Consider the following 26,556-nt stretch of genomic DNA (forward strand, 5'->3'; position numbering starts at 1 on the left):
GGAAAGCAAGAGTGTCTTAGCTGCATGTCTTGCAGCAGAGCCAGAAGAGCAACAGGAGCTGAAAACTGCAGAGACAGTCGTTCTTGAGGGTGAAAGGCTGAGCCAGGAGGACACAGACATCCTGGACTCAGTTCACAGCCTTGCTGCCAGCTTCCTGCCAGGGGTGAGGCAAATCAGCAGAATGCTGCAGCCCAGTTCCCCACCTACACAACAGGGTCAGATCTTCCTTTCTCCCACGCACATTCTGTCTCCCTCAGTAACAGCTGAAGGCTCAGCAGCAGCACTGCTCCTGCCACAGAACCCCTCTGCACCATCCTCCCTGAAGGGGGACAAGGGACCTACACATGTGGATGGAGAGACCATCACCTGAAAACCACGAGAAATGCATGTGCCATGAGATAGCACATGCAAAGTCTCCCAGGAACTGGTAAATTTAAGACAAAAAGCTGATGAAGGTGACCATCAACCAGCAATGGGATTACTCTGACCCTGCCAAAGGAGGAAATGAGCTGCTGCATGCAGAGAGGAAGTACAGGTGTGACACACAGCTCCTGCTTACAGGCATCTCAAATGAGATTCCAAACACCTTGCTAGGAAGCACAGTTGTGCCCAGGATGACCATCCACTTCTGAGTAGGTGTGCTGCAGCACTGGTGTCTCACTGCTGCTCCAGCTGTGCGCAGATGTGTGACCTGCACTAAAGAGTAAGTGAATTAATAGAGGAAATAGCTTTCTGCCATTAACATCTCAAGTCTACTAACAAAAAACAAGTTTACAAGAGATGTTCTAACAAGTCTGGCTGTGCTGTGTTCCCACACCAGTCCTGATTCCCCTTCAGGGAAATTCACAACACTTCCTCAGATTTATTTAAAGTATGTAACGCAGTATGGTCACAACTCTTTCAGGACCTCAAAGAAGCTAGTTTTACCTTGCAGACCCTGTATTATTATTATTATTAATATTCTCAGCAGCAAGAAAGGGTTGTAGTTCAGAAAAAGAAATAGTCTAATAGTCTCAGCTACAATTTACTATCTTGATTTATACTGAGTGTAATCTACTGCACTTGTAAACAAAGGTTTGTTCTGAGCTTTTATACAAGTGAAATACTAAAAGCTGGCATCATGATGCAGACAAATAGGAGAACGAAACTGGGTTGAACAAGCATTTCCAGATTGATGAATTGTGCAATTTGCAACCTTATTGCTTCTTTAACAAATGAGCTTGAGTCATTACAGTACTTTGTTTCTGTAAAAAAAAAAAATATTCTTTGTAACAGGTATTAAATGAAGTCAAGTGATTTGAGGGAGTTTAAATTTACTGCGCTGATGCCAGAGGTTGAAACCAATTAATTTGAGAATAAAAATCTTGTAAGGGAGAAGACATTCATTTTGATGAACCTACTTTTATAATGAAGGTCTCTCAGACAGCAGCTTGTCCTTGGACTGTCGTGAGGTGTCCAGGCAAGATCAGCAATGGAAGTGACAATAGCAAAAGGAGCACCTGGAGTTTTGGAGGTAGATCTGAAACCTTGTTCATCTATAGAATTGCATGCAGATCTATACAATCTATACAGATCTATACAATTCACATGCCTGAAATCATAAAACAACAAAGATTCATAGCTGACACTTCATGCTTTAAGTATATTCATGAGCTAAAAATATTTTCTAAATCAACAGTAACAATGTGTATTTGTTTGAGATAACAAAACCTTTTTTTTCTTTTGTAAGCCAGTAAGAAGCTGATGGTTCAGATAAGAGTTCCTGAAGTATTTCCAAGGTTTTCCTAGTCCAGGAGAGAATTCTTCAATACAAGTAAAAACTGCATACATCAAACAAATAGCTGAATCTTCAAAAAATAAGTTTGTTTCTGACGTACGATTCTAGATTTTTGGGGGGAATAATTCCTATTATCCCACTCACCTCCACCAACTAATGCCATTCACAAAGTACAGCACTACAGTCAACTCTGAAACCTGATTTCATTTTTCATGTCTTTGCTGATATTTTCATATTTAGGTCAAAGGATTATGCTAATGCAAAACCATGGCAGAGAAATGAAATACAGGAAGGAATTTTAACAAGAAGCAACACACCTTCCCAGGTTCTCTGCATTACTGACACAATGAACAGCTAATACCTTCACTTAAAAATGCCTCCACTGTCACTTGCCTACAGCAGCAGGAGGAATTTCCTGGTTTCTTTACACTCACAACCATATATGCTATCAGGCCGCCTTCTCATGCATAATGCTCATATGGGTTTGATTATAATTATAGATCATAATGTCCAACTTCTAAGAAACATTTTGGGCAGTGGATTTGAAAGCCAGCCAGCATTTTTACTCTCCTTTTACATGTGGGAGAAGAGATTCAGAATAGAAAATTGACTTTTACCAGGATTCTTCACCCACCAGCACAATGTCCAAAATAGTACACAGTCCATAAAGAAAAGTTCTACCATAACTGCTTAGCTGCTATCAACAATTGTTAAAAATCATAGAGAAAACACTTGCATATTGGAAAGAGTGGAATACTTGCTCCTTTCTGACAGCAGAAGTATTTTTGTGTCTTTGCCCACCAAGTTGATATAAGACATTGCCTAGCTAAGGGCAGCAACATTTTTTAACCAGAGACAGATTATCTGACAGGGGTCTCAATTCTACTTCCTCTCAAAGTAAATTGGAAAAGAAAATGGGAACTTTTAGCAGTACAAAGACAGATAAAGCCAGGAAAAAAACAGGCAGATGAAGCAAAAAAGAAAACAGTATGATCAGCAACAACAAAGGGTAATATGAATCATAAGGCAACTGAGAAACCAATTCAGCTGTGAGACTGTGCAATGAGGCACATTTTCCTGACAAGTGGAGTCAAATAGAAAACCTCCAATTCCAGACTCTCCCACAGGGAACTTTTCTTAGCCCCAAGGCCAGTCATTCTCCAAGACCATGATTTGGCATGAGTCTCTAACATACAATAATACCAGAGCAGAACACTATAAAGCCTGATTCATCCATTATCTTTCATAAAACTGCCTGGATTTTCAAAACATTCACTTTTTTTCTTTTTTATTTTTTTTTTTTTTAATGTAGAAGTATAGAAAGTGCGAATGATGAGGCCACCAACCATGTCTAGACTCAGGTATTGAGTCCAAAGAGATCATCCAGAAATCAGTTCATGGCTGAATGAGACAGCAGCTCAGATTTAGGGGCAGTGAGGGTCACCCAGATCTGGTCTACAACACCTGTAGATTACACAAAACCACGCACATCTGGACTGAGGAAAACAAATTAAAAGCAAGGCTAGACTGAAGAGCGAAACAAAAAATCTCACATTACATTCCTGAGGGGAGAAACAGAGTGAATTATACAACTGGGAGTGAGCATCTCTTGTCTATAGTACTAAGGCAGAGGGCAACTAGGAACAGTGTTTTTCTAAATGCTGTTGGCACAGCTTACCCTCCCAGAGAATCAGGTACCAAAGCAGTAGCTAAAGGAGTAGTGGGCTGAACACAGCAGCCCTGATTTGAAATCTGATTACATCAATGGAAGCACTGCATCTGGCATCAAGAGTTTTTGGATTCCACCCAATATCAACAGCAGCTCTGAACTGGAACAAACTTTCATCATTACACAGATCTTCCTTGGGCTCCAGCTTTTCCAGTTTTATTTAACACAGAGTGACAGCCCTCTTTGCAAATTAAACAGCTGGGGAACAAATTAGCCAGATCTACTTACAGAGTAGAAAATTAGGAACGTAAGTCAGATTTTTGCAGTATCAGTGAGAAAGCTCTGGAAGTTTTCAAATTAAATTAAAATTCACCCAGTGAGGCAGGCTCACTGGTTTTCTCAGTGTGTTCTCACCTCCCAGCACATTGATCTCTAGGCACAGCAGGAGTACAGAGCACAGACCAGCGATGCCCCTTGAATCTGCAGGGGTTTGTTCCAGTTGATGCCACATAAATACAATAATCTTTCCCAAAGGCATAAACTAATTTAAGAGATCACAAAAAAAGTCAGTTTATTAACAAGATAAAAGGAAAAGATGGAGAGAATACATGAGGCAAGTAAGAGTGAAAGGAAAATTTACTTTCACAGAGGAGTTGTACACAAAATTAACATGCTCACATGTGAAATACAAATAATTGAGGAATACCAACTATACTTTTTATCTCTGATTTTTTTTCTAGATAGCATCCTCCTTTCTAACCTAGACCTTTCTAATGTCTTAAGTTCATTTATTAACAGAGTCTTAGAAAACTCAGCATAACTTTAATTGAAATAAAGAAGCTGCATCCCCACTGGAAATCCCAGAACACATGGCATGGCAAAAGGACCTGCAAGACAAACGTATGGGAGACAACTGACTTAGGCAAAAATCTGGAAGGGTTCCCCTTAGCTCCTCCTCCAAAAGTTTACTTACAAACATATTCTCATACAGAAATCAGTTCTCTGTACCTTAAGAAAAGTACATATAAAATATGTTATTGTCGTTCCTTAGAGTTTCATTTTTCTTGGCCAACTGCAGGAAAAAGATATAAGACAGCAGAGTGAAAAAAAGACGACAGAGACATTTGAGAGTGAAGGTAAAGCAAGAATGTGAGGTAAGGAAATGTTAGGAATGGGGTGGTAATGAAAAGTCTGGAAGGATAAAGCAAGGAATGGCTGAGTGAGAAAACTGTATCTGGAAAGACAAATGTGATAATACAGATGCAGTAAACAAAGACAAAAAAAAAGGGAAAAAGACAGTTCATGAAAAAAATGGTATCTTATCCCCTCAAAATTGTCATAACCTATACACAGAGCAGGACTGAACTAAGGATTCACTATCAGTGTTCATTCTATCATTGCCTAATTTGTTTTTTGGCAGGTGCTCAACTTTACAACCTTCATGTCCTTTTAATGTTGTTTTTGAGTGCTTCTAACACCTTATCTGAGAGGCTGAGGCTTACCCATCACAATTGCAGTTTTCAGATTTAAATGCTTCTGGAGCAACCAGAGCATAAAAGTGTGTCAAAACAATCCTTTTTCACGCCCAGCACACTTGGAGCTAAAATTGTCTTCTTTGAAATCCCTTGAAAAAGACTCACTTCTGAGAGTAGAACAAGCATGAAGAATTGCACATCAAGAAGTAATTTGGGGAAATGTTATAAACCATGTACGGAGACAAATTAGAATGAAAGAGACATTCTGTCTGTGCTGTCTAAATTGTGTGGTACCCCCATAAACACGAGGTGTTTGCCAGTAATCCTCAGGGAAGATACCTCCAACATATTTCACTTAAAAGGTTTAAAGAGAACTTTCACAATGCAATCCATGGTTTGGAATTTTTAGAATTTAGGAATGGCACAACATCCTTGATTATGGGTGGCATCCAAACATGAGACATCTTACTTAGTGTCAAAGCACTTGGAATGGTTGGATGCATTCCTGGTGTATCTCTGCAGATGCCTTTGAAGGATGCTGTAGTTGAAAAACTACTGCAAAAAATTTGGGTGCTAAGCAACTTTAAGCATTGCCTCCAGTGAAAGCATTTAAAACTTGCAAAAGATGCAAAGACCTTAAGTAGGCCATTTCACTGTCTATTTACTTCAGCTTGTCTTTATAGGTTTGGAAAAGTAGACAAGAGTTTCCAAATTCATCTTATAAAACAGTCTTATACTACGGCCTTTGAGATATTTTCTTGGAATTACATGTGATCTATTTTGCTTGATTTCCAGCCTCCTAAACATATATTATTCATGACAGTAGATCTTTGATGCTAAGTGAGCTGCCTCATGTTTGGATGCCATCCATAAAAAGGGATGTTGTGTAATTCCCAAGAACTCCAAACCATGGATCCCAGATCCCAAATGACAGAGCAGATAACAAATGCTCAGAACAGGTGAGAGCACTGAGTAATGTGCATGAGCATCCTTGGCATAAGCAGACTGATAACCTTTGAGATGCTTTTAGAGAGCACCCTAATTTGACCAAGGGCCATGAGCATTTACTGAGTTATATAGACATTATTCTAATAAAACTGATGGAGCAAGAAAGGTTGCAGTTCACTAGTTCAGACTATAATAACCTAATATCTGTAGCCCTGCCATTTTAATTGCTCTAAATCCTGCCTTCATTTATGTTAATATTCAATAAATAAGTGCAATCCAATGCTTTCATTGCCACAATCCAGTGCTTTCATTGCCACAATCCTCATTCGTTACCCTGGAAGAAAGTTGCACTAACTAAATATTTAGCTTTATTTACAGGTTTGTTTGAATACAGATCTTCTTGGTTTAGCCAATATATACTAAGTCACTCAGTGCCACCACGAGTAGGCAATCAGGGGATAAACAGCATCTGTTACTTATGTGAGGTAAAGGTTTTCCTTTGCTGCTTTTAATAAACTTCTGCACTGTAGGCATCTCAGACTACTGCTACAGCTTTCTGCACATCTGCTCTCCATGAGATACAAGACAAGAATCCACAATTAGAAATTTTTAAAGCGCTTTTATGTCATGTTTTTAATTTCATTTCTGCAAGCTCGGGTAGTTTTAAAATTGTTTCATTTGAGCATTTCTTAAGTTTTGAGCAGCCAAAAGGGGAGATGCAAAATAAGCCCCTTTAATTTTTGTGCTATTAAAAAGCAGCTTGTCAGGATTGGCTGGAGCAATTTACATTAAAAGAAGCATTTGTATCTTAATGAGCTATTACCAATATTGCCCTAGCACCACACCCAAATAGATGGCATTCTCTGTGTTTTTATCACTTTCAGTAATCTCCAAATTCTACATTCTCTTGGGAAAGATTCATGGCTCAGTCTGATACATTGCTGCCTCTGCAAAACTGCAATTCAGCCAAACAGCAGCATCAGTAAATGTAATGTCCCATTCAATTCATTGTTCCAGATATGACTTTGAAAGCCTAGCAGGGCTACTTATAAAACAATGATATTAAAAAAGCCATTTTTATCTTTCTCCATATATTTGTATTTACTAGGGAAAGGAAAATAACTATGAAAACCACTAGAGCCATTTTGAAGAGTAATAAATTAGTTCCTAAAACACAGGAAATGAAAATACTGTGATCCTCCTAGTATCAATGACTCTGAGTACAGAATAATATTGGCTGCATATTTAAACAATCCAGCTGATAATTAAGGCTACCACACACACAGGGTAGTGCAAGTAAGGCAGCCGTATCAAAATGAAAATAGAGAACCTTGTTTCTTCATTTCCTGGTTCTTTTTTTGTATATCAATTTCTAAGATTGAAGTCTCCTTGGTATGCATTTTAGTTTTAACATCCGTGCACAAACATAGATAGATAAAGCATATAAATACATATATCCATATTTAATATTTATATATTCCTGAAGGGAAGCATATACAGGGTACTAATAACGCTGTTTCTTTCCCAGAAAGAGCTGTGAGTTCCAGGAGTCCGGTCATATCTCAAGGATGACATATTTCAGTCTCTTAGGTGAAAAGAGACAAGGAGATAGCCAGCTGGCTTGTGTGGACTTAAATTTTCTGTGCCAGCTGGACCAGCAGTAGCATTGCTGTTAGCTTTGGAGGCTGCTGCTTGCCTACTAACTGCAGGAAGAGCAGAAGAGTTAAGAAGCAAAACCTACATGCAAACAATTTTCCATCCCATATGGAGTTGTCATTATCCCTGTGAGCGTAATTAGGTTTGCCAGATTTGCAGTGCTGTAGTGCAGAGATACCCTGAGTCAGGCTGCTCAGCTGCCTGCCACTCACACGGCATTTCCAAGTCAGGCCTCGTTACCCTCCTGGCACTGAACAATGAGGAGAAGGTGGCACCTTAGTGCTGCTGCTCTTAGGGGGAGGCTGAGAAACTCTTGAAAGAAGAAAGGAATGAGATGCTCAACAAAAGTGGAATATGCACCTGCTCCTAACCCTTCTGATTCCTAAACCCCAGATATCTGCTTATAGTCTTTCAGTTAAGGTACAGCCAGTGTGTCTGCCACAAGATAAGTCTTTCTGCAAATAATCTTAAAAAACCCATTTTCACTGACTCTCAGGTGCTGAACTTAACAGAACATACAGAATATATTTAATTTCTTTTCTCTTTCACTGACTTAGTACAATAATTACCACATTTCTGCAACATTGCCAAATACACCTGAATATGACACTTAGTTTGAAACCCCTGAGGCAGAGGCCATGGCTGAACTCAAATTGTAAGTTGTCAGAGACTGTTAAATTGATTATGTGTATGTAAGTTTTATAGACAAAGGAACTAAAGGGCAGAAACTGACTCACACTTATCCTGCAGATCTGTGGCAGGAATAAGAACAGAGCACATATGCCTTGACCTCAATCTTGCGTGTGAGCCAAGTGCACTGTCTCTTGATTTAACCTGTAAATTTAGTGAAGAGACAGCTGTGAGAGTTATGGTATCTCCTGTTAACCAAGACCACTAACACATTGGATATTTAGAGCAGCTCTTTTAACAGTTATGCAGAAAATACTAAGTATAATCTCCAGGGAAGAAGTCGCTTGTTCAAATGAAGTAATCTTAATTCTGAATCTTTGTTCCAGATGTTAACAGACACCTCCAAAAATGCCACCTGTACTGTCTTCTATTACTCCAATTGAACCCAGAAAGACAAAGAGAAAAAAAATGAAAACACATTGACTGAGGCAGATTTAAAATAATTTCATATCAAGCCAACAATAATAGAGAACTACCCCACTAGTGTTTCACTCATACCTGATTCATGAAGATGGGACCACCTATCTAAATCATATCAAGCTACTTACTGCTGTGAATATAATAAATTATACTGATGACACACTAGGACAACATTAAAAACATAGAGAAGGTGAGATAAATTCAATATTATTGATAAAATAATTCACAAAACAAGCATAGGTATTGCAGACTCTGCAGCCTACAGCCCTCACCTGTGACAGTCAAGGACATGACCAAAGGTCACTGCATCTCCTCCTACCTATCCACTAGGGCTTGCTTCCCTTTCTGCTGGGAAAGGAAAGGCAACTTCAGGTCTCATCAGACGGACAAAGTCTTGGCACATAACAAAACTTCTACCAAAGACTACCAAGGGCTGGGGATCAGAGTTAATCCCAGAGTTTAGTAGCTGGAAATGCCTGGTAACACAGATTTCAAGGACAGTGAACCATAAATAAAGGCATAAAAAAGACAAATGTAATGGTATTGCAGCATACATGGTAGAAGAAGGGAAAGCACAATGTGTTACCTCTGTAAGACCTTGTTTAGAATTACACTTACAAATTTCAGTTTCATGTTTCATGATGCATTAGGACTACTACAAGTCAGAGGAGGGCTAAGATGATGAGAACAATGAATGTTATTTTACATAAAAAGCACAAAAATCAGAAAAAAAGAGGCAATCCAGAAAAAAAGAGAAAAATGCCAGCAATTCTTGGATTAAGAATACTGGAGGGAGAAAATAGCTGTTGAAATGCAGTCCAGATTGAAGAATCAATGCATATAACCAGACTATAAATAGGCACAGAGTGGACCCTCCATAAGACAAATGCATATCCAGAATGCTCTACTCATGCAGGTAAGAGGAGAAGATATCTGAAGCAATTTTGGTGGAGCTGCTGCATTTATAAATAAGTTGATATGCCAATATGCTTAGCACAGCAGCTTGGATTTGATGATCTATGAAATCCTTTTCACTTCTTTTGCTAGGTGATTATTGTAGTAATTGAATTATGAAAATTCATGTATCACTACAACAAAACCCATCATGGGCTGCTGCTGAACAAAGCAGATAATTTCAGAATGTTTATATTGTTTTGCTGGAGGAAAGAGTTGCATTGTGTGTCCAAAAACCTTAGTTTTTTTAACTATATAAAGTTGGCCCCTAAAACATGCTTGTTTTACTCAAACTTTACCAGGCTGATAAGCTTTATCCCTCGGTCTCTAAGCCCATCTAATACTTGTCCCATGAAAAGCTGGATGATACCAGAATCTATCATTTTATTCTTTGAGGTCATTTATAAAAACATCAACGATCTGCCCTTAGAGTGGCATAACACAAGACATGAATGCAAATTGGAGGTTGGACATTTGTCACCAGAGCAGAAACAATTCCATTCCAGATAACATGTGTGATATACAACCATTCCTTATATTTTAGTTTTCCTTGTTTGCCTTTATTTATGGACCATAAAACTGTAATTCCGCAGTGAAGAATGAAACACTTTATAGAACTTCTATAAAGTATTTACACGTCTTGCATCAGATGTCACTTTTTCATGGTAATGGGACATACTGGGAATCCCAGAGCAATGAAGATTTATGGACCTCTGGACCGCACTGGTAGAAATACAGAGCACTGGGAACAGACTCTCACAAGGAGCTCAAACTAGTAAACTTACATATTAATTAGAAATCTCTGGAGGATTTATGGGTAACAGCGTAAGTTAATGGGAACTTCATTCTCTGTCATCCATCATTCTTGTACAGACAGTAATAATGTAGGGAAATAAAAAAGTATTTAAAATAAAGGCAGTGTCTGACAAAGGAATTTTGAAATGTTGCAATCCTTTTAATTTACAGGCTTTTGCCAGAAGTTTGGCCTCAAGAATTCATTACCAAGTCAGTTGGTAACACTTTTCATATTCCAAGGATATTTCTATAAGAATGAGAAATTTTAATTTTAAATAAATAAATAAATAATAAAGGAAACCATAATGAGCCAGGGAATTGATAAGTAAGAAACTTGTTGCTTGCAGAAAATAGTCAGGTCAAACTTTAGCCAGTTTCTTGTGGGAATTTGGGTATAACCTTACCCCTACATATGAGCAGCTCCATTTAGGACAACAAGGCCATTTGAGATGAGCCAGATTATGCCCAGGCCTGTATCTCTAGGGGGACACAGCCATAGCTACACCAGAAAAATGACACATGATTTTACAGAGGATCCAGAGTATTAAGTCTGTCACCTGCACTGACCTTAGCTCTGGCAGATGGAAGCAGTGGCAAAAAAGTACCTCCAAACACAGTTGCCAAATCACCACAAAAACACAGATGACTGCTCACAACAGGCAATTCTAGCCAATGCTAGGTGAAACCACCGGGATTTAAAAACACATTTAGGAATAAGAATTTGCGAATCATCTCCCACATTTTTCAGAGATTGACTGAATCATACCTAGATTCTCAAGAGAATCCCCAAGAACATAATTTCTATGCTCCGCTTCAAAAATTGTGGGTACTCCTTTTTATCCCTCTGTTTTAGTACAAAAGGACAATCCTTGTGCAAAATGTCATGTCATGCCAATGCTGTGAGAGAACCCATTTGCCTAGATAAAAACTAAGTTTTAGTTGTACTGTTTTAAGAGTCACAGAACATGAGAATATTAGGCGGATGTACCTTGAAGTAACTACATCTGTGCATATCTAACTGAAATTGCTTCATGAGGAAAAATCCAAGCTGTTTGACTTCCCAAGCCAGGTGCCACACAGTGTCATTTTGCTGTATCTACCCACTATCAAAACAGAGTAACAGGAGTGAATTAAAAAAAAAAAGAAAACATCAGAGACGTTAGCTCACTATCCTGTTAGCCTTTACCCCAGAATCAAGTTCCATGAGATTTGGGTTTTTTCCAGGGCTGCAGATTAAGATAGGGAGCATATATCAAGAGCAGCTGAACCAAAACCAAAGTGTGTTTTACCCAGAGCCATGCCAGTGCAGCAGAAGTAGCAATAAAGTGTTATTTGGCTGGCCCATCTTGCCTTGCTTCTGTTGAAAGGCTAATAATGATGGCAAAACAAAAACTTCATCCTTTATTAAAGCATGAGTGTATTTATTTCCTTTTACTGTGAGAGAAAAAAAGCAAGCTTTGACAAAACAAAGGTAAAATGAACTGCAATAAATCAATTTAGAGATCTAAATATTTCAAAGGTACATGGATCCTGTATGGCAATACCATTCCAGATAAACTTTATTACCTGATCCTTGCTTATTCAGTCTGTTCACAGAGAAATACTTTTCTAAGGATTTACACTGAGTATTAATTAATTTGGCTTTCTAGATGAGCTCTTAGGACCAGAATTACGTCCACATAAACAAGCATCAAGAAATTGTGTCCAGATTACCAAAAAGTGTCTAGAGAAACGAGACACAGCTAAACAACTGTAAATTATTGTCTCTCAAGAAAAACCCTCAGGTGGGATCATCATGGAATTTGGTTGTACAACTCAGAAAATTACACAATTAAAAGGAAGCAAAATTATCAGTTAAACAGTGGTTAAATAAGATTGTTGTGGTACTTCTAAAAAATCCAACTAGCTTCTAAAAAATAACAACTACCTAATTTAGACCTTTTTCCCCAAAGAAACCTTTAGTCACAAATGGGACCTCTCACTATGAGGTTAATATCAGCCCCAAGGTTTTTAGTTCTTCAAATTGAAATACATTTTAGGGAGCACCTTAGGTAAATAAGCTTTTAGAGATAGGAAATTAAATCTCACTAACCTGTGGAACATGTTTACATTTATTATAGAAAGCCTGAAAAATTTTAAATGGCAAATATCTCTGGTGTATCTGAGTGGTACCTGGTGATACATCAGTGCTATGACATCAGATAAACAAATGTGTATCTGAATTTATGGGAGAGACAGCCATTCAGTAATAAGTTTATTACACTCCAATCTAGTCTTACTATTTATTCAAACTCTTGGTTTGAATACAACCTCTCTATAGGGCTATGTTTTAAGAAAATTTACTTCATACAGGGTTTACCTCTGCTACAAGGTATAATCACTTTTGAATTTTCTTTTTTATAATCACTTTTGCATACTTACAATAATATGTAAAAATTTTGATTCAGCTTCCTGATGGAGTCTCATAATTTCAGAGGTCATTGCTGTGCTGGGAAGGTATGAGTTCTTTGTCAACCTTCATGCCATGTTGTGGAATCCATTATTTCTGGGCTTTCTTACCTGTCTGCTTGCTGCTTCCTTGCACAGGAAAACAAGATATTAATCTTCAGCTCATGAATAAGTAGTCTATTAGTGCTGAGACAGAGTGATTTGTCAATATTTTTGAAGCAGTAACTTCTCAGAGCACCTTTAGAGTTCCTCTTGCAATGCTAAACAGGAGGTATTCCTGAAAGGTCCTTCAGATTCATCAAATTTAATATGAATTGATACTGTCTCAAATAAATGCTTATTCCTTCTGCTCTTAAGCCTCTCAAGCTCTCCAAAGTTAACTGACTCTTAAAGTCTTCTTTGAATCTGAATATGGCATCATAACTTATGAATAGACCTTAGAGAGGTACTTCTTTGAGTGTCTTACAGAAATTTGCAAGGATTTGTCAGACCAAGTTACTCCAGAAAATTTTGTTCAAATTACTTTTTATATTAGTGACTAATTGTGACATGATAGAAGCCTACTGTACCATACCTAACTCCTCTCACTGTTCATGTAAGGAGTAATGACAAACATTATGTGACAGTTCCTATTAAGATATGTCTGCAACACAGGTCCAATACAGGAAATCCATCCTGATTGGAAGTGTGCTTAATCACTTTCTTCAATTCACTGCAGTCAAGGGAACATAAATATGGCTTTAAGTGCTTTACCAAATGCAGTGGATTGTTAGCTAAAGCTTACCAATGACTTAAGTCATTGCCAAGCAAAGTTTACTGTGGCTTAAGTATATTGCCTTGACCGGACAGTGCTCGTATGAAATAGTTAACAACACCTGATAAATTACTTAGAAAATACATAGTAATTTTCCTTATTATTCCCTTATCTTGGTCAGCGTGTGTGAAATTTTCAGAGCAGAAATAAAAAGTCTGTCCAACAACTGCAAAATTATAAAAGGAAGAAAAAAGCAGCAAGGGCAGAAAAGCACTTCATTGCATTGGCAGCTCTTTTGGTGCCTTGGTTTCTCAGGATCTTCAGCTGTCCATTGCAATTAGAAGACAATTATGGGATGATCAGGAGTAAAGTGAGGTCAGAGACTTGACAAAAATGTTTTGTTGGAGCATGCAAGTACAAAAATGTAACTATCAGCTATTACAGACTTAAAACACAGGGCTTTGCCAGTAGGCAGCCAAGGCTACAAAACAAATTCCTATAGGGGCAAAGGACTATTAAAAATGTCATCCATTCTCACTCCAAATGCAAATCACTCTTTTTCTGTCTTGCTTCCCATAAGCAGATAACAATCTTACCAAAACAAAGCACTCGCACTAAGTCTCTAGTGCTTCCCACAGGGAAGGGATGAGACAAACACGACTGATGCTAGTCACCTCACATACCGTAAACTTGCTAGGTGCTCGTATACTTCACAATGAAAGCAGAATGAGAGAACATACATAAAATAGAATGGCATACAAGAGCAGGGCAGGAGGAGACTGACAAGGGTATCATTACTGGGAGAGCAGGATATAAAAAAAGCTACTGAAGACATGCTGCTGCAGCTGAATTATGTAGAGCTCTGAAAGAGAGCAAGCTCGAATTTAACTCGCTGATTTATGCCCTGTTTCTGTTTCCTCACTTATGACGTAATCATTAATCAGCAGTGAGAAAAAACTGGTTTTTGATTAAATTAATCAGGAATACAGCCCAGAAATAGTTCCCTGCAAGTATTCTTTTGAGCAAACACTTCACTCCCACAGCTTTTCAGAAAAAGCTCCATAGCTGATAAAATAAGCACAAACATGATCTAAGCAAAACTCTATTTAGCAATTGTCAAAACACTAGTGAGTAGATTTCCTCATTATTCACTCATCTCTGCTGGTATCTTCCCAGTCAGGGTGCAGATGAGAACCCTATGCTGCAAAGCAACAAAGGCAGGAGGGAGAGAAAAATTTCTAGCTGGGCTGGAAACCTCTCTCCTCACCTTGGCGCTAGGTACGTCTGAAATTCAGGGCCAGAATTGTTTCTGGCAGCTTTCAAGCAGCAGAGAGGGAGATTGCAAGCCAAAGAATGGCTTTTTGAAACAAGAACAGAGCTCCTGCAAAAGCCATTTCCTTGCCTACAATCACTCTTTCATCCCGGGCCATCTGTCTGATGGAAGCTGCCTGACCTATCAATACTAAATAACATTACACGGGCAGTTCTGTTCAGTGAGACTTAACGGTTTCAGGTTGTCTCTAGATTAAAATCACTCTTCTGGAAGGACTTGTGAACAAAACTAGGAACAGGAATCACGTGCCCAGAGAATATAAATGCCTTACCCTTTGAGCTGGAATTGTAGCTCCTCAATGCTAGAGGCTCTACCACTGGACTAACATTAATGCTCATTACAGTAATTACACATTCAGATAAAACACCTGGTTTACAAACAATGACAACACGTTTTATGTGTTTAAAAGCAAGAACAAAGCCCACTGACTGAAAGATCTGATGATTTGCCTAGAGGCTTGTATATAACAACCACTTTGAACAATTCTAAATTTAACCAATATGCCATAAAAATAAAATGCACAGCACTTCATACACTTGTCACTAGCACTAATTTAAACCACACTGTGGAATAAGCTATTTAAATGGGCTTGTTGACCTACTTTTTAATCCCAGCTTTTGGAGAAGAAAAGAAGTTAAGTAATAACTTAGAAGGTTATTATTTCCTATAAATCATATTTTTGCATGACTCTTACCACACTGTATTTCATTTTATGAGGATTTTTTTTTTCACTGAATGCAGGTATAGATTAAGCTGCAGAATGTTAGGAGACAGAAGAGTATTTTCATTCATTATCAGCTTGAAGTGATCCTCATTTGTCTGGTATTTTGGATTTTTTTTTTTGCTATAATCAGTTTTTTTTCTCTGTCCTCTCATTCACTTCCATTTGAGAAGAATGAGATCATCTTGAACAAGGAAAGAATCTTGTTACCATGCAAAACCATTTACAAAGAGGAATAAAGAGACTTTGTTTGATTTAGTTCATTTTTATAAAAGTTCTTTCCTCAAGATCATTCCAAAAAATTATTCATTCTCTTTAATGCTTGCCCTAAGAATGTATTTTTAGGTTCTCCACTGTTCTGCTATACCTTCTACGTGTAAGGTCAATTCCAAGACATTTTTTCTTAGGAGAGCAATTGTTCTGTATATCTTTCAATAGTGTCCAAGTTATAGAATAAACTAAAATAGGTCAGAAAAAGTAAACTCTACAGTGCATTTCTTGGAATTTGGAAGCTGATGAGACAAGGTAACAGAAGAACTAATGGGTAAAGCAAGAGTTTGCATTTTTTCAGATAGGGGACTAGAAACTAGATGCAAAACTGGGTCTCTATGATTTTGCTTTTGTACTAGACATGCAAAAGGTCCAAAATAAAAAAAAAATACAATGGATTTCTAATAAGGGAAAGCTGTACATTTGACATGTCTCCCTGGCATTTGTAGGCAGCTCTCAGCAGGAAAGTGAACAAGAAAGTTCCTTTTCAAGTCCCCATCCACAAGCTGGATGCACATGAAAAACATACAAAATCTATCATGTTTATAACCTGGTTTGATGTACAAGAGACCAAAAATATACCTGGAAGCTAGGAAAAAAAATGGCTTTGAAGTACTTATTCTGTTAGGCATTTAGCTATGGCAAGCTGGAGTTTGTCATATCCTAACTGACCATGCTTCAGGATGTTCATCCACTGCTCTGTCTAGGTGACATAAATCACAAAGAAAGCTAAAGATCTACCTGAGCAGAATAATCCTTTTCCTTTGAGGAATAGGCAGAAATAGAAGGAACTTAAAAGTAAGGGGGGGAAAAGGTGAAAGCAATTTGAGGGTTCTGGTGTCATGCACACCAAATGTAGCTGTTAACACCTGGATAGCAGAGGCCACTGGACCTGTGCACATTCACAGAAATGAAGGTATCGTCCAAGAAATAAATTTGTCAATCTGGATTTTTCTAGAAACCTATGTCCAGAAATGAAGGAACAGGTCCTATTTTCCCTGGTACATGTGAATTTCTTAGTGATGTGTGTGATTGCAGTTGATGGGAATAGAGAATTGTGAAGCCAAGCTTATTTCACTCAGCAGTATAAGGGTGGTACTTATTGCTTTAATCACAGTGAGGTAACAGTAAAGCAATCAAACAAAGCAAGAGGTACAGGAATGATAGGGTTAAATCAATAAACTATAATAAGACTAGGAAAGCCACACCAAAAAACAATTTATGTGGGATCTGGCAGGGAAAGATGGAATGAGGGAAATGATACCTTTTTCCTTTTCATAGTCTCTAAATGGAGGAAAAGTGCCTACAATTGCACAGCAGCAGAAATGCTGTAGAAAACAAAATGTATAAATAGGCCTGAAGAATGTAAACTATATTTATGCATGCAAAGAAGTCAAAAAATCATCTCCTGAAAAGGTCACAGCAGAGATACAAATATGAGACACACCTAAGGGACACAAATAGGTAACTGGATAAAACAGTACAAATGTAGACTTCCAGTCCCATTTAAGAGCAGGTAGATAGGAATATATAGAGAATTAGGTACTGTACAATCACAAACCAAACAACTCCCTCAAAATTTAGTTGCAGTTGAAGTATAATGAGGTGTTTAAAGAGAAGCCTACTGACCCATCATCCTTGGTTTTCATGGTCTGCAAAACTTTAATTAGTTGAAGACTCAGGCACAGCTCCTACTTTCAGGGAGGGAGGAAAAGGAAGAAAAATACTCTAAGCCAGATTCATTTCAGCTAACCATAGCCTCACGTATCACCTTACTAGGAGATTATTATCTGACTGAATGATGGGGTTGTGTTTAGATTTTTGCACACTTGTGCAAAATCATAAGGAAAAACCTGATAGGAAACACAAACCAAATCTTCTACTTACATTGTAAGAAATATACTGTGATACAAGGTACATATCTAAAGTTAAGGGGACAATTTTAAGGTATACAAACTGCATGCAAAAGCAATCAAGATTACTTCCCAAGAACCTAGTAATAGTCAAAGCCTGGAAAAACCTGGAAATTTTCTTTGGAGAACAATGGTACTGAGCATTAAAAGGAATATTTAGAAAATAGTTTGGCTTCTATTGTAAGTATAAGTCAATCTTATATACTTATATAAGTGTATATATATACACTATACTTATATATATATATGTGTGTAGTATATATATACTATACTTATTTTGTATTTATTAGTATCTAACAAAGTATCTTTCAGAAGGCTTTCAGATCACCAGCTTCCTTTAAAATCCTGCATGTCAACATTTTAGCCACTCTATGCACCAATAAACCAGAGCACCAAGCATTTTCTTTGCAGCAGGCAGCATGTCTCACTTTATTGCAGAGCTCTGGGGAGCAGAGCAGATCCAGTGGCTGTCCTGGCTTTCTTTCAGCATAAGGTATTTCCATGTGTCTCTGGCTGCAGAGAAGAGGGCTTCTTCAATCAAATCAGACACCCAAGCACAGCGGAGAGAAATGCAAAGGAGTGGAAGATTTATGGTGCAGAGTGTGAGGCTGTGTCTCCTTCCCTCTCTGCTCCAAGAATGCTGTCCATGTGCCACATGCTCCACGTTGCCTACAAGGCTACAGACCTGCCCCTTCTCTCAGCTCACTGATTAGGTGTTGCTATCTCCACGGAACATTGCAGACATCAGGTCCAAAATGGGCAGCATTTTCCGGCAGATTCATTGTTCAGTGAACAGAAGTTATAAAGCTGAAACCCTAAAGGTTCCTCAGGGCCTTTGAGCTCCTGCCAGATTTCTCCCTTTGGAGCCAGCCTTCAGGGCATGAAATATGTGTCACTTCCCTCAGCCAAGGCTCATGCAACATAAAGGCTTAGCTTCCTTCAAAATGCTTGTTTTAACACACCTCAGTTGGAGGATTACCACATTTTTGCCAGCTGAACTGTTCAGCACCACATACACTTACCAGCTTACATTTCTTTAAAATAATATGGGTTGGAATAATGAAGTTACCATTGGTATTCCAAGATATTTCCAGGACAAATTATAGTTTTAACAGAAAGGTTTATAACCATAAAGAGGTATCATGGTGCATCATATAAATTTTTAAAGTACATATGCATGGTATTTTTGATAATAATTTTTCACAGCATTCCTTTGTTGAGATTTTTTTAAAGTCTGAAAGCCATCCTCAAAGCCAGTAGAAGGTAGAAAGACAGGTAGTGCCTTTAAGGCTACATTTTCTCACCCTAGCCAGGAAAAAATCTGAACCTACAACTAGGAAGACAGATTTGACACCTGACATTGTTCAAATCCCCCACATATCCCAAATCAAAACCTTACAGAGAAAGGTTACATAAAAATAACCCAAGGAAAGTGAAGGCAAAGGAAATCACACAGATTGTGACTTGATCCAAAGGACAAAGTGAGCCAACGGGCCAGAGACCTGATTGCTATTTCTTTTGTCAGGAAAGGGAGTTAATGAAGGACATAATTTTATCTTTGACCTGTGTCAAGCAGTAAAAGTCATTTAAGTTTTCCTGCTAAAATTAAGTGGCACACAACAAAGAGGAAGCGGTCAGGTCAGGAGAGTTAATGTTTGGCCACGTGGGCAACGAGCCCAGACAGGGACAGTCAGGTCTGAGAACAGCTCATAGCTGTTCCTCCAAGATGATGAAAATCCAAGGATGCAAAGCAAGTAGGAACTGACTAGAGGATTTTCTGTAGGAGCTCACACAATTACCAAAGGGCAGATTTTGGACAGAACTATTAGCTAGTTCCCAAGTAAATCAATAAAAATAATGATAGAACTTTACTATCTCCCCTTACTCTGGTGTTTTCCCCTCAGACCAGATCATACATGCTCTCTCCTAAAGCTGAGAAAGCACAGACAATTTTTTATTTTTTCATGAAGGCAAAATATTATGTGATAACTATAGCACATTTCACTAACACTGAAAGTACATGTGCAAAGTAGGAAGACACACAGCACAGAGCTGTGTTTAAATCTAACCTAACAAACATTTCCAAACAAGATTTAAATACTGCACTGTTGCACCTCTAAACAGTAAGCCTTTGGTGCAGAATGGACTTTTAACACACTCACTACACAGCCCATACCCACCCACCTTGCATGTTCCTGTTGCTGCGTTTCCTTTTGGCAACCACACCTAACCTACTTCCAAAAGAGAAATAAGGCTGTACACCCAGTCAAGAGCAGCACAGTGTTGATCAGAGAAAGCTATCACAAGAGGAAAAAATATAGTTTATAATAGGAAAACAGAGAGAAACAGTAGAGTGCAATTCTAGAACAGTAGCTTTTAAGGTTGTATACTTTTTTGATATATTTTACCTCTTGTGGATGAAATCAATGGGCCTACACTGTTTTTCAAAATCTAAAGTAGACAAGTCCCTTTTTTTATGGCTTAAAAACATAATTTAGCCTTTGCTGAGCAGACTTCTTTCTACACACAAAGGATGTCAGTCAATTACATCGAAACAATTTCATTCAGGTCACTAAACATCAGTAGGTAGCATGATTTAGTGCCAGCAGTGTATTACACAAAAGCACAGCAATTTTGAGGTTTGGAATTGAAATGGAAATTGCAACGTGGATGAATATTGATGGTAAGAACACACAACAGCAGGGAGCATCCTGCACTTACCTCATGACCAACCCATTCCTGACAAGGAATCCTTCTCCCACACCATAAAACAGCAGCATTGTATTTTCTTAATTCAAGGTAATTTCTAGCATTTGCATGCAAACTCCTGTGCAAATGCTCTGGTGCCATATATCGAGAAAGTTAAAAAATAAAAAAAAGAGGTAATTACAATTAGTTTCATAGTTCTAGATTCATATAAGCTAGTTATTTCTTTGCATAATTGAATGTTTTTATTTAGTAGATATTCCTGGCTGTGTTTTTTCTCTGAGAAAGAACTAGGATTGGTGATGACTTAGGTTTATTGATCCAAAATTTCCAGCTTCTTTGCTAACTCAGTGAAAGATATTGTGGTTTGGCCACTATTCAAAGAGGCCAAACTTCTAACATAAGTCAGAAAAAACATTTTGACATTTTCTTACAAAAATTAACAAAATGCACACAAGCTTCTTGTAACTAGAAGCAATTTTAATTTCCCTGTTTTTAATGGGCATGTAGTAATAGGATATGCAGTGATGGTTGTAAAATGAGAGTGGGTTTGGATTTGATTTTAGGAAGAAATTCTTTATTGTGAGGCTGATGAGGAACAGGCTGCCCAGAGAAATTTTGGATGCCCCATCTCTGGAAATGTTAAGACCAGGCCAGATGGGGGTCTGAGCAACCTGGTCCAGTGGAAGGGATCCTTTGCCTCAGCAGGGTGGTTGAAACTAGATTAATTTTAAGACCCTTTCCAATCTAAACCATATGAATTACCTATTTTTAAAAAAACTAACTGAAGTAATATCCTCTGCAATACACAGTATTTTTCTGTACACACTATGGGACTCCTAATACCAATACTGAAAATGAGTTCTAATTTAAAAAATAAATAAACAGACAAAAACCAGCTGTCTCAACCAACACTACTCATCAAATTCAAAACTGGCATCATCTGTTGACCAGGAGGCAGCAGATAATTCTTCCAACTACTGCATTTCTCTGTTCAAAGCAACAATTTATTCTTTACTATTAAAAAAATTCATCTTGAAGAATGAGGGCTATTTCTTAGCTGTGATTATTACCTCTTGGCTCATATACTCTGACAACCAGAGGTATTACACTATGAAATTCTTTTTCCACATGATGGATTTCATCAATTGTTCTCTAGCAGTGTCTAAACTATCATGTTACACCAACCAAAGATCATCTTTACTCTGAAAGATTTGGAATTATGAAAAGATTTGGCATCATTTAAAAAGTGCTTCACGGCAGTTCATTGCCTTCACACTGCTGTTTTTTTCCTCTACGCACTGTTAACACAGGATCACATGTTCATAATCAAAGGCAAAAAATCAAAGAACCAAACACTTTCTGATATTGTTCTAATACAATTTCAAATGGGAAAACAAATGGCCCACATTTTGGGGAACATGGAGTGAAACCAAAAGGAACAATTGCAGCCTGTTCCCAAGAGCAGTGACTTTCCTATGTTGAAAACAGCACAAATCCTTTATGTTTTAAATGGATGAGAATTACAAAAATATTTCTTTCCTACTCTGTCCTTTATTAGGAATGGTAAACAAAGAAAATATGCTACAAAATCTAAAAAAAAAAAAAAAAACAAAAAAACCCAAAACTGTTAGAAAGATGATTCTGCAGGCATAGAAAGACACTTAGATGGATACACCTTGGTTTACTAACAAAAGTCTCTGATGGCAAATAGTTCATTAAGATAGAAACTACCTCATATCAATCACTGAAGAGCTTTAGGCAGTACCATCCAAAACAACTGTTACAAATTGTGACAATGGACGTTCCAGTAGACGCTTTTATCATCACCAGCTTGAGCCTTGCACAGCTAATGCATCTTTTACCAACTCAAATATATTTTACTAGTTTATAATATATAGTAAATCAAAGAGAAGTAACCATGTGTTCCATATATCTGGGAAATAGTGTGCAGGATAATCTTATAAAGTCTAAAGGTATATAGTCTGAAGGCCTGACTGCTTTAACTTTTTCATGAAGCTTGAATTAGACAATGTTACTGGCTTTGAGAATTAAGTACAGCAGGCACAACCCATCTCTTAATGCAGCAACAGATTCACTCAGGAAAAAAAAATTAAAATAACCAACCAAAACCCACATTAATGTGGGCACTTAGCAGCTGTTTAATATAGACACAATTTACAAATCATAACACTTAAATAATGACTCAATTTACAAATTATAACACTTAAATAATGACTCATCAGTGGAGACAAATAAGCAAAACCAGTTCAAATTTTAACCCTGCATAATGTAAGAGTTCAGTGATTTTTGGTTTTTATTGCAATAACATTATTTCTGGGGTCAGATATAATAGCTTCAAAAAACCTTTCAATCTGCATATACATTTACCAACATTATTCATTTCTAAAACTGATTTTCAATTCAGTAATACAATTTACTGAACATCCACATACTAGTAACATATTCGATTATAAAACCTAAGCTCCTAAACATTCTCAAAACAAGCCACAGACTTTCATCCATGGTTTCAAAAGCAGGAATTCTCATGGTATTATGATTTTGAAATGTTGGAGCTGACTACAAGAACATGCCTGACTAGCAGCACATTGTTCATATTTTCTACAGTCACACGCTGTTGAAAGCTGATTAGATATTAGACTTGATTTCTAATCTTTTTTTTTTGTATTTTGTTTTATAACCTACAGAAAACCGAGTCCACACCACGCATTCATAAAAATCTCACAGCAAAATAGGAACTGGACAAGGAAAAGAAAGAAGATAAAAATGGTATACTCCACTTTCCAACCTCATCATGCCAGAAAATAGGATGCTGCAAAGATCACTTATTTTCTTACCTAAGGGTTCTCTCCACCATGAAATCTGCCATACGGTAAAGGAGAGAAACAGTCCTAGGAAAACTGAAGAAACAAGGCCAAAAATTGTCATCCAGTAACACACAATAGGTACTTGAAGATTTTCTCCCAATGGATCAATAAATTAGTTCTTAGTAATACACATCTTCCCTAGAAGCTCTGAACAAAATTAAAATCTATCTACTCGCCTGTCCCAGAAGACAAAGCTCCCTTTTCTTTTGCCACTTAAACAATTTCTGCTGTGTTGGCTTGATTTTACCCCTCTGTTTGGTATGGTGTTTCAGTTACTGTTTCAAGTAGATGTGCTTCTTCCAAAAGGGAAATTATCAGGGTAAAAAGGCTGTCAGTGCCTCCCAGTATGCCAGGGGCACTTTACAGACTGACAAAGGAGCTAAAAAAAAGGAACAGAAATAGTCTTCAAGTCCTGACACATCTGAGATACAACACATCACAAGTCAGATGCAAATGAAGATGCACACTTGAATTAGCCTTTATTTTCTTGCAGGGGAAGAGATAGTAAAAATAAATAAATTTCTTTCTACAGGCACCCTGAGGCACTTGGACAAGCTTTTACTAACCATTCCTTTCTCTGCTTTCCCACCCCCCAACCTGCTACATAATCTCTGATTCTAAGCATACATTTTAAAATGTTTTGTCATTTTAGCTACTCCACAGGATGGATTAGGATCCTTAAGACCTTTTCATTTACTGAACAATCAAACAAAATAAAAGGTTACTAGTTCAAGAATAGCTACAAGTAAAATGGACCCAAGTCACTCCTGGTTTAACCTCATTACTTCATAGACTCAGCTTCTACTGCCTGCTTTATACATAGCATCTCGGAAGCAAATAAAGCACAAGGGCTTTCAGGAGATGTTATACATCAAAATGAAACAGAATAATTCCTTTTTTAAGCACATTCCTCTGTCTCAACTTCATGATTTAAATAGGACACAGTAAAGAGTAAATAATATATACTACAAGAGACCTAGTCTGGCTTGCTTCCTTTGAGCATAGGTGACATTAGGTTAATTGGTTTTAATGCTGGGGTGAAATTTCTCTATTAACTTCTGTTCTTGTTGTTGCTATTATATGCCTGCATTTACTGTAAGACAATTTACTGAATTAAGAAAACTATTGAAAAAATCTGTATTAGCTAGATTTTCCTGTGTGGGAAGAGGAAGGTCAAAGACATACCAAGTGATGCTGCAAGCCTTCAGGGCAGCCAGGAAAAGAAGCTGCATTCCATTATGACAAAACAAAAAAAAGTAGAGGAAAAAACCAAAAGAAACAAAAATAAAAACCAAAACAACACTTTGGGCAAGCCATGCAGCTCTGTGAAAGGATAAGAGAGAGCTGGAGTCAGACCTTGCTTGCCAGCAGGCAAAGTTCAAGTGCTCACTGATGTAAGGTCACATTGAAATAGATTGCATTTGAGATGGAATCTTCAGTGATTGAGTTGAACTTTATGTTCCAGATGTCTTCATGTAAAGGTACACTTTTGTAACACCTAGGAGCTGAGGCAGACATGTTTTATAACCCCTGTGCTCCTGTAAATTCCCTTACAGGAAAGGATTTAGCATCATGGAGATTTTTTCCATATTTTCATGTTCACTGTAGAATTGCTCTTAGACATATTTCTTGAATAAGCATGCAAAACTGTTACATTTAAATGCAAGACAACTGGGTTTATTTCCAAGAACCCACTGTGCTGACAAAAGGTTAGTTACACAAATCAGTTTGACAAATACCAAAACTTATGAAGCCTGATGTCCTTTGCACAATGCCCTGTACAATGCATTTAATTCTTGCAAGGTGCTGCATATGGGATGAGCACTTTTGTGACATTTGGTCAGTCAGTACATTTCAGAAGGAAAACGTGGGCAAGAAATGGTCACACTATTATTTACAAGGGTGTATCACAAGAAGCTTCTCCCAAACACATTGTCTCTGAGAGGCACAGGTTGTGGTTCCTGCCCTATTCTTACAAAACACTGCTGTGTATTAACACTTATGAGGCATTTATTTATTAACAACTGAGGCCTTCAGGCATCCACACTTCAGCAGCTTTCATTCAGGCAAAACCTTATTAACTTCAGCATGCAGCATCCTAGCATCTCTCTGCTAGTCCTTACAGGAGCAGTACTATAACACTCTCTCATCATGCAGGTAGTTTGATGAGGGTATCATCACAGGGAGGATGTAGACACAGAACCATAAATTATTTTCTCTTCTAGATAGAGAAGGTCAGGAGGTATTACAAATGTGAGATATAAAAATGAAGGATATCTACCTAGAACCCCTATGTTGTAGTTTTCATTACAGAGCATGTGAGGAATAATGAAAAGACAGCTATATTTCTTTGGTCTACTGACATAAACAGTAAAGAAGGATAGAAATTTTATATAGCAGGGCAATTTCCAGGACATTAAACTCTGTTAATGAAAATAAATTAAAAGTAGGAAATTTTGGGTTAAATATTGGAAAACACTGGCAGTTGGTAATATCTGTTTTACAGAGGAACTTCGTCATTTGGGACATGTAAACTAGCATACCAAAGCCATCAAGAATTTGTGGAAACACAGATATGAATTAGATTTAATATTTTTAGAATAATCTCAATTCTTAGACCACATGAAAATGAAAACAGGGCCCAGTTATCAGTATCAATGGCAAATATTAGAAACATTCTTTTTGCAACCAGCTCAGTTTGGGAAGTTGAAGTCCTCAGAATACAGACAGCACTATTAATCCTATATTATACCTTGAGATGGATATCCATCCCTTCTCTCCTTCACACATGTTGAGAAACCATTAAAGAGAGCAAAGCAAAAAGGCACAGCCTGTCAAACTGCACAGCATTAGAAAGGTTATCATACTACTGTTGCCAGCTTCAGTCTTTTCAAGCCTGTATGACAGATGAAAAATTTCATTTTTGTGACAAAAGTGGTAATGAGGATAGAAAATGGCACCATATGAATCCAGCTTTCTGACAGGGCTCATAATGAGAATCAGAATTGTGCAAAGTTAATCTAATCCCATCACAGCATTAGAACTCAACTCACGGGGGACTTGCTTATACCTATAATTTCCTTTATGCTCTTTAGAAGCACAAAGCTTATGAGGAAAAAAGATGCAAGAGCAGAATTTG

The 26,556-nt window shown here is 37.6% G+C and overlaps 1 long non-coding RNA gene across 1 annotated transcript in view; it reads right to left on the reverse strand.

The window, feature by feature from the left end:
* Positions 1–1,453: 1,453 nt before the first annotated feature.
* LOC135443102 (uncharacterized) overlaps positions 1,454–26,556 on the reverse strand; it is a 51,774-nt gene continuing 26,671 nt past the window's right edge. Inside the window, exon 3 of the long non-coding RNA XR_010438815.1 lies at positions 1,454–1,591. This is a non-coding gene — a long non-coding RNA (uncharacterized LOC135443102). The remainder of the gene's footprint in view (positions 1,592–26,556) is intronic.

The sequence above is a fragment of the Zonotrichia leucophrys genome, chromosome 2 (genome assembly GCF_028769735.1).
Source record: "Zonotrichia leucophrys gambelii isolate GWCS_2022_RI chromosome 2, RI_Zleu_2.0, whole genome shotgun sequence".
Classification (NCBI taxonomy): Eukaryota; Metazoa; Chordata; class Aves; order Passeriformes; family Passerellidae; genus Zonotrichia; species Zonotrichia leucophrys.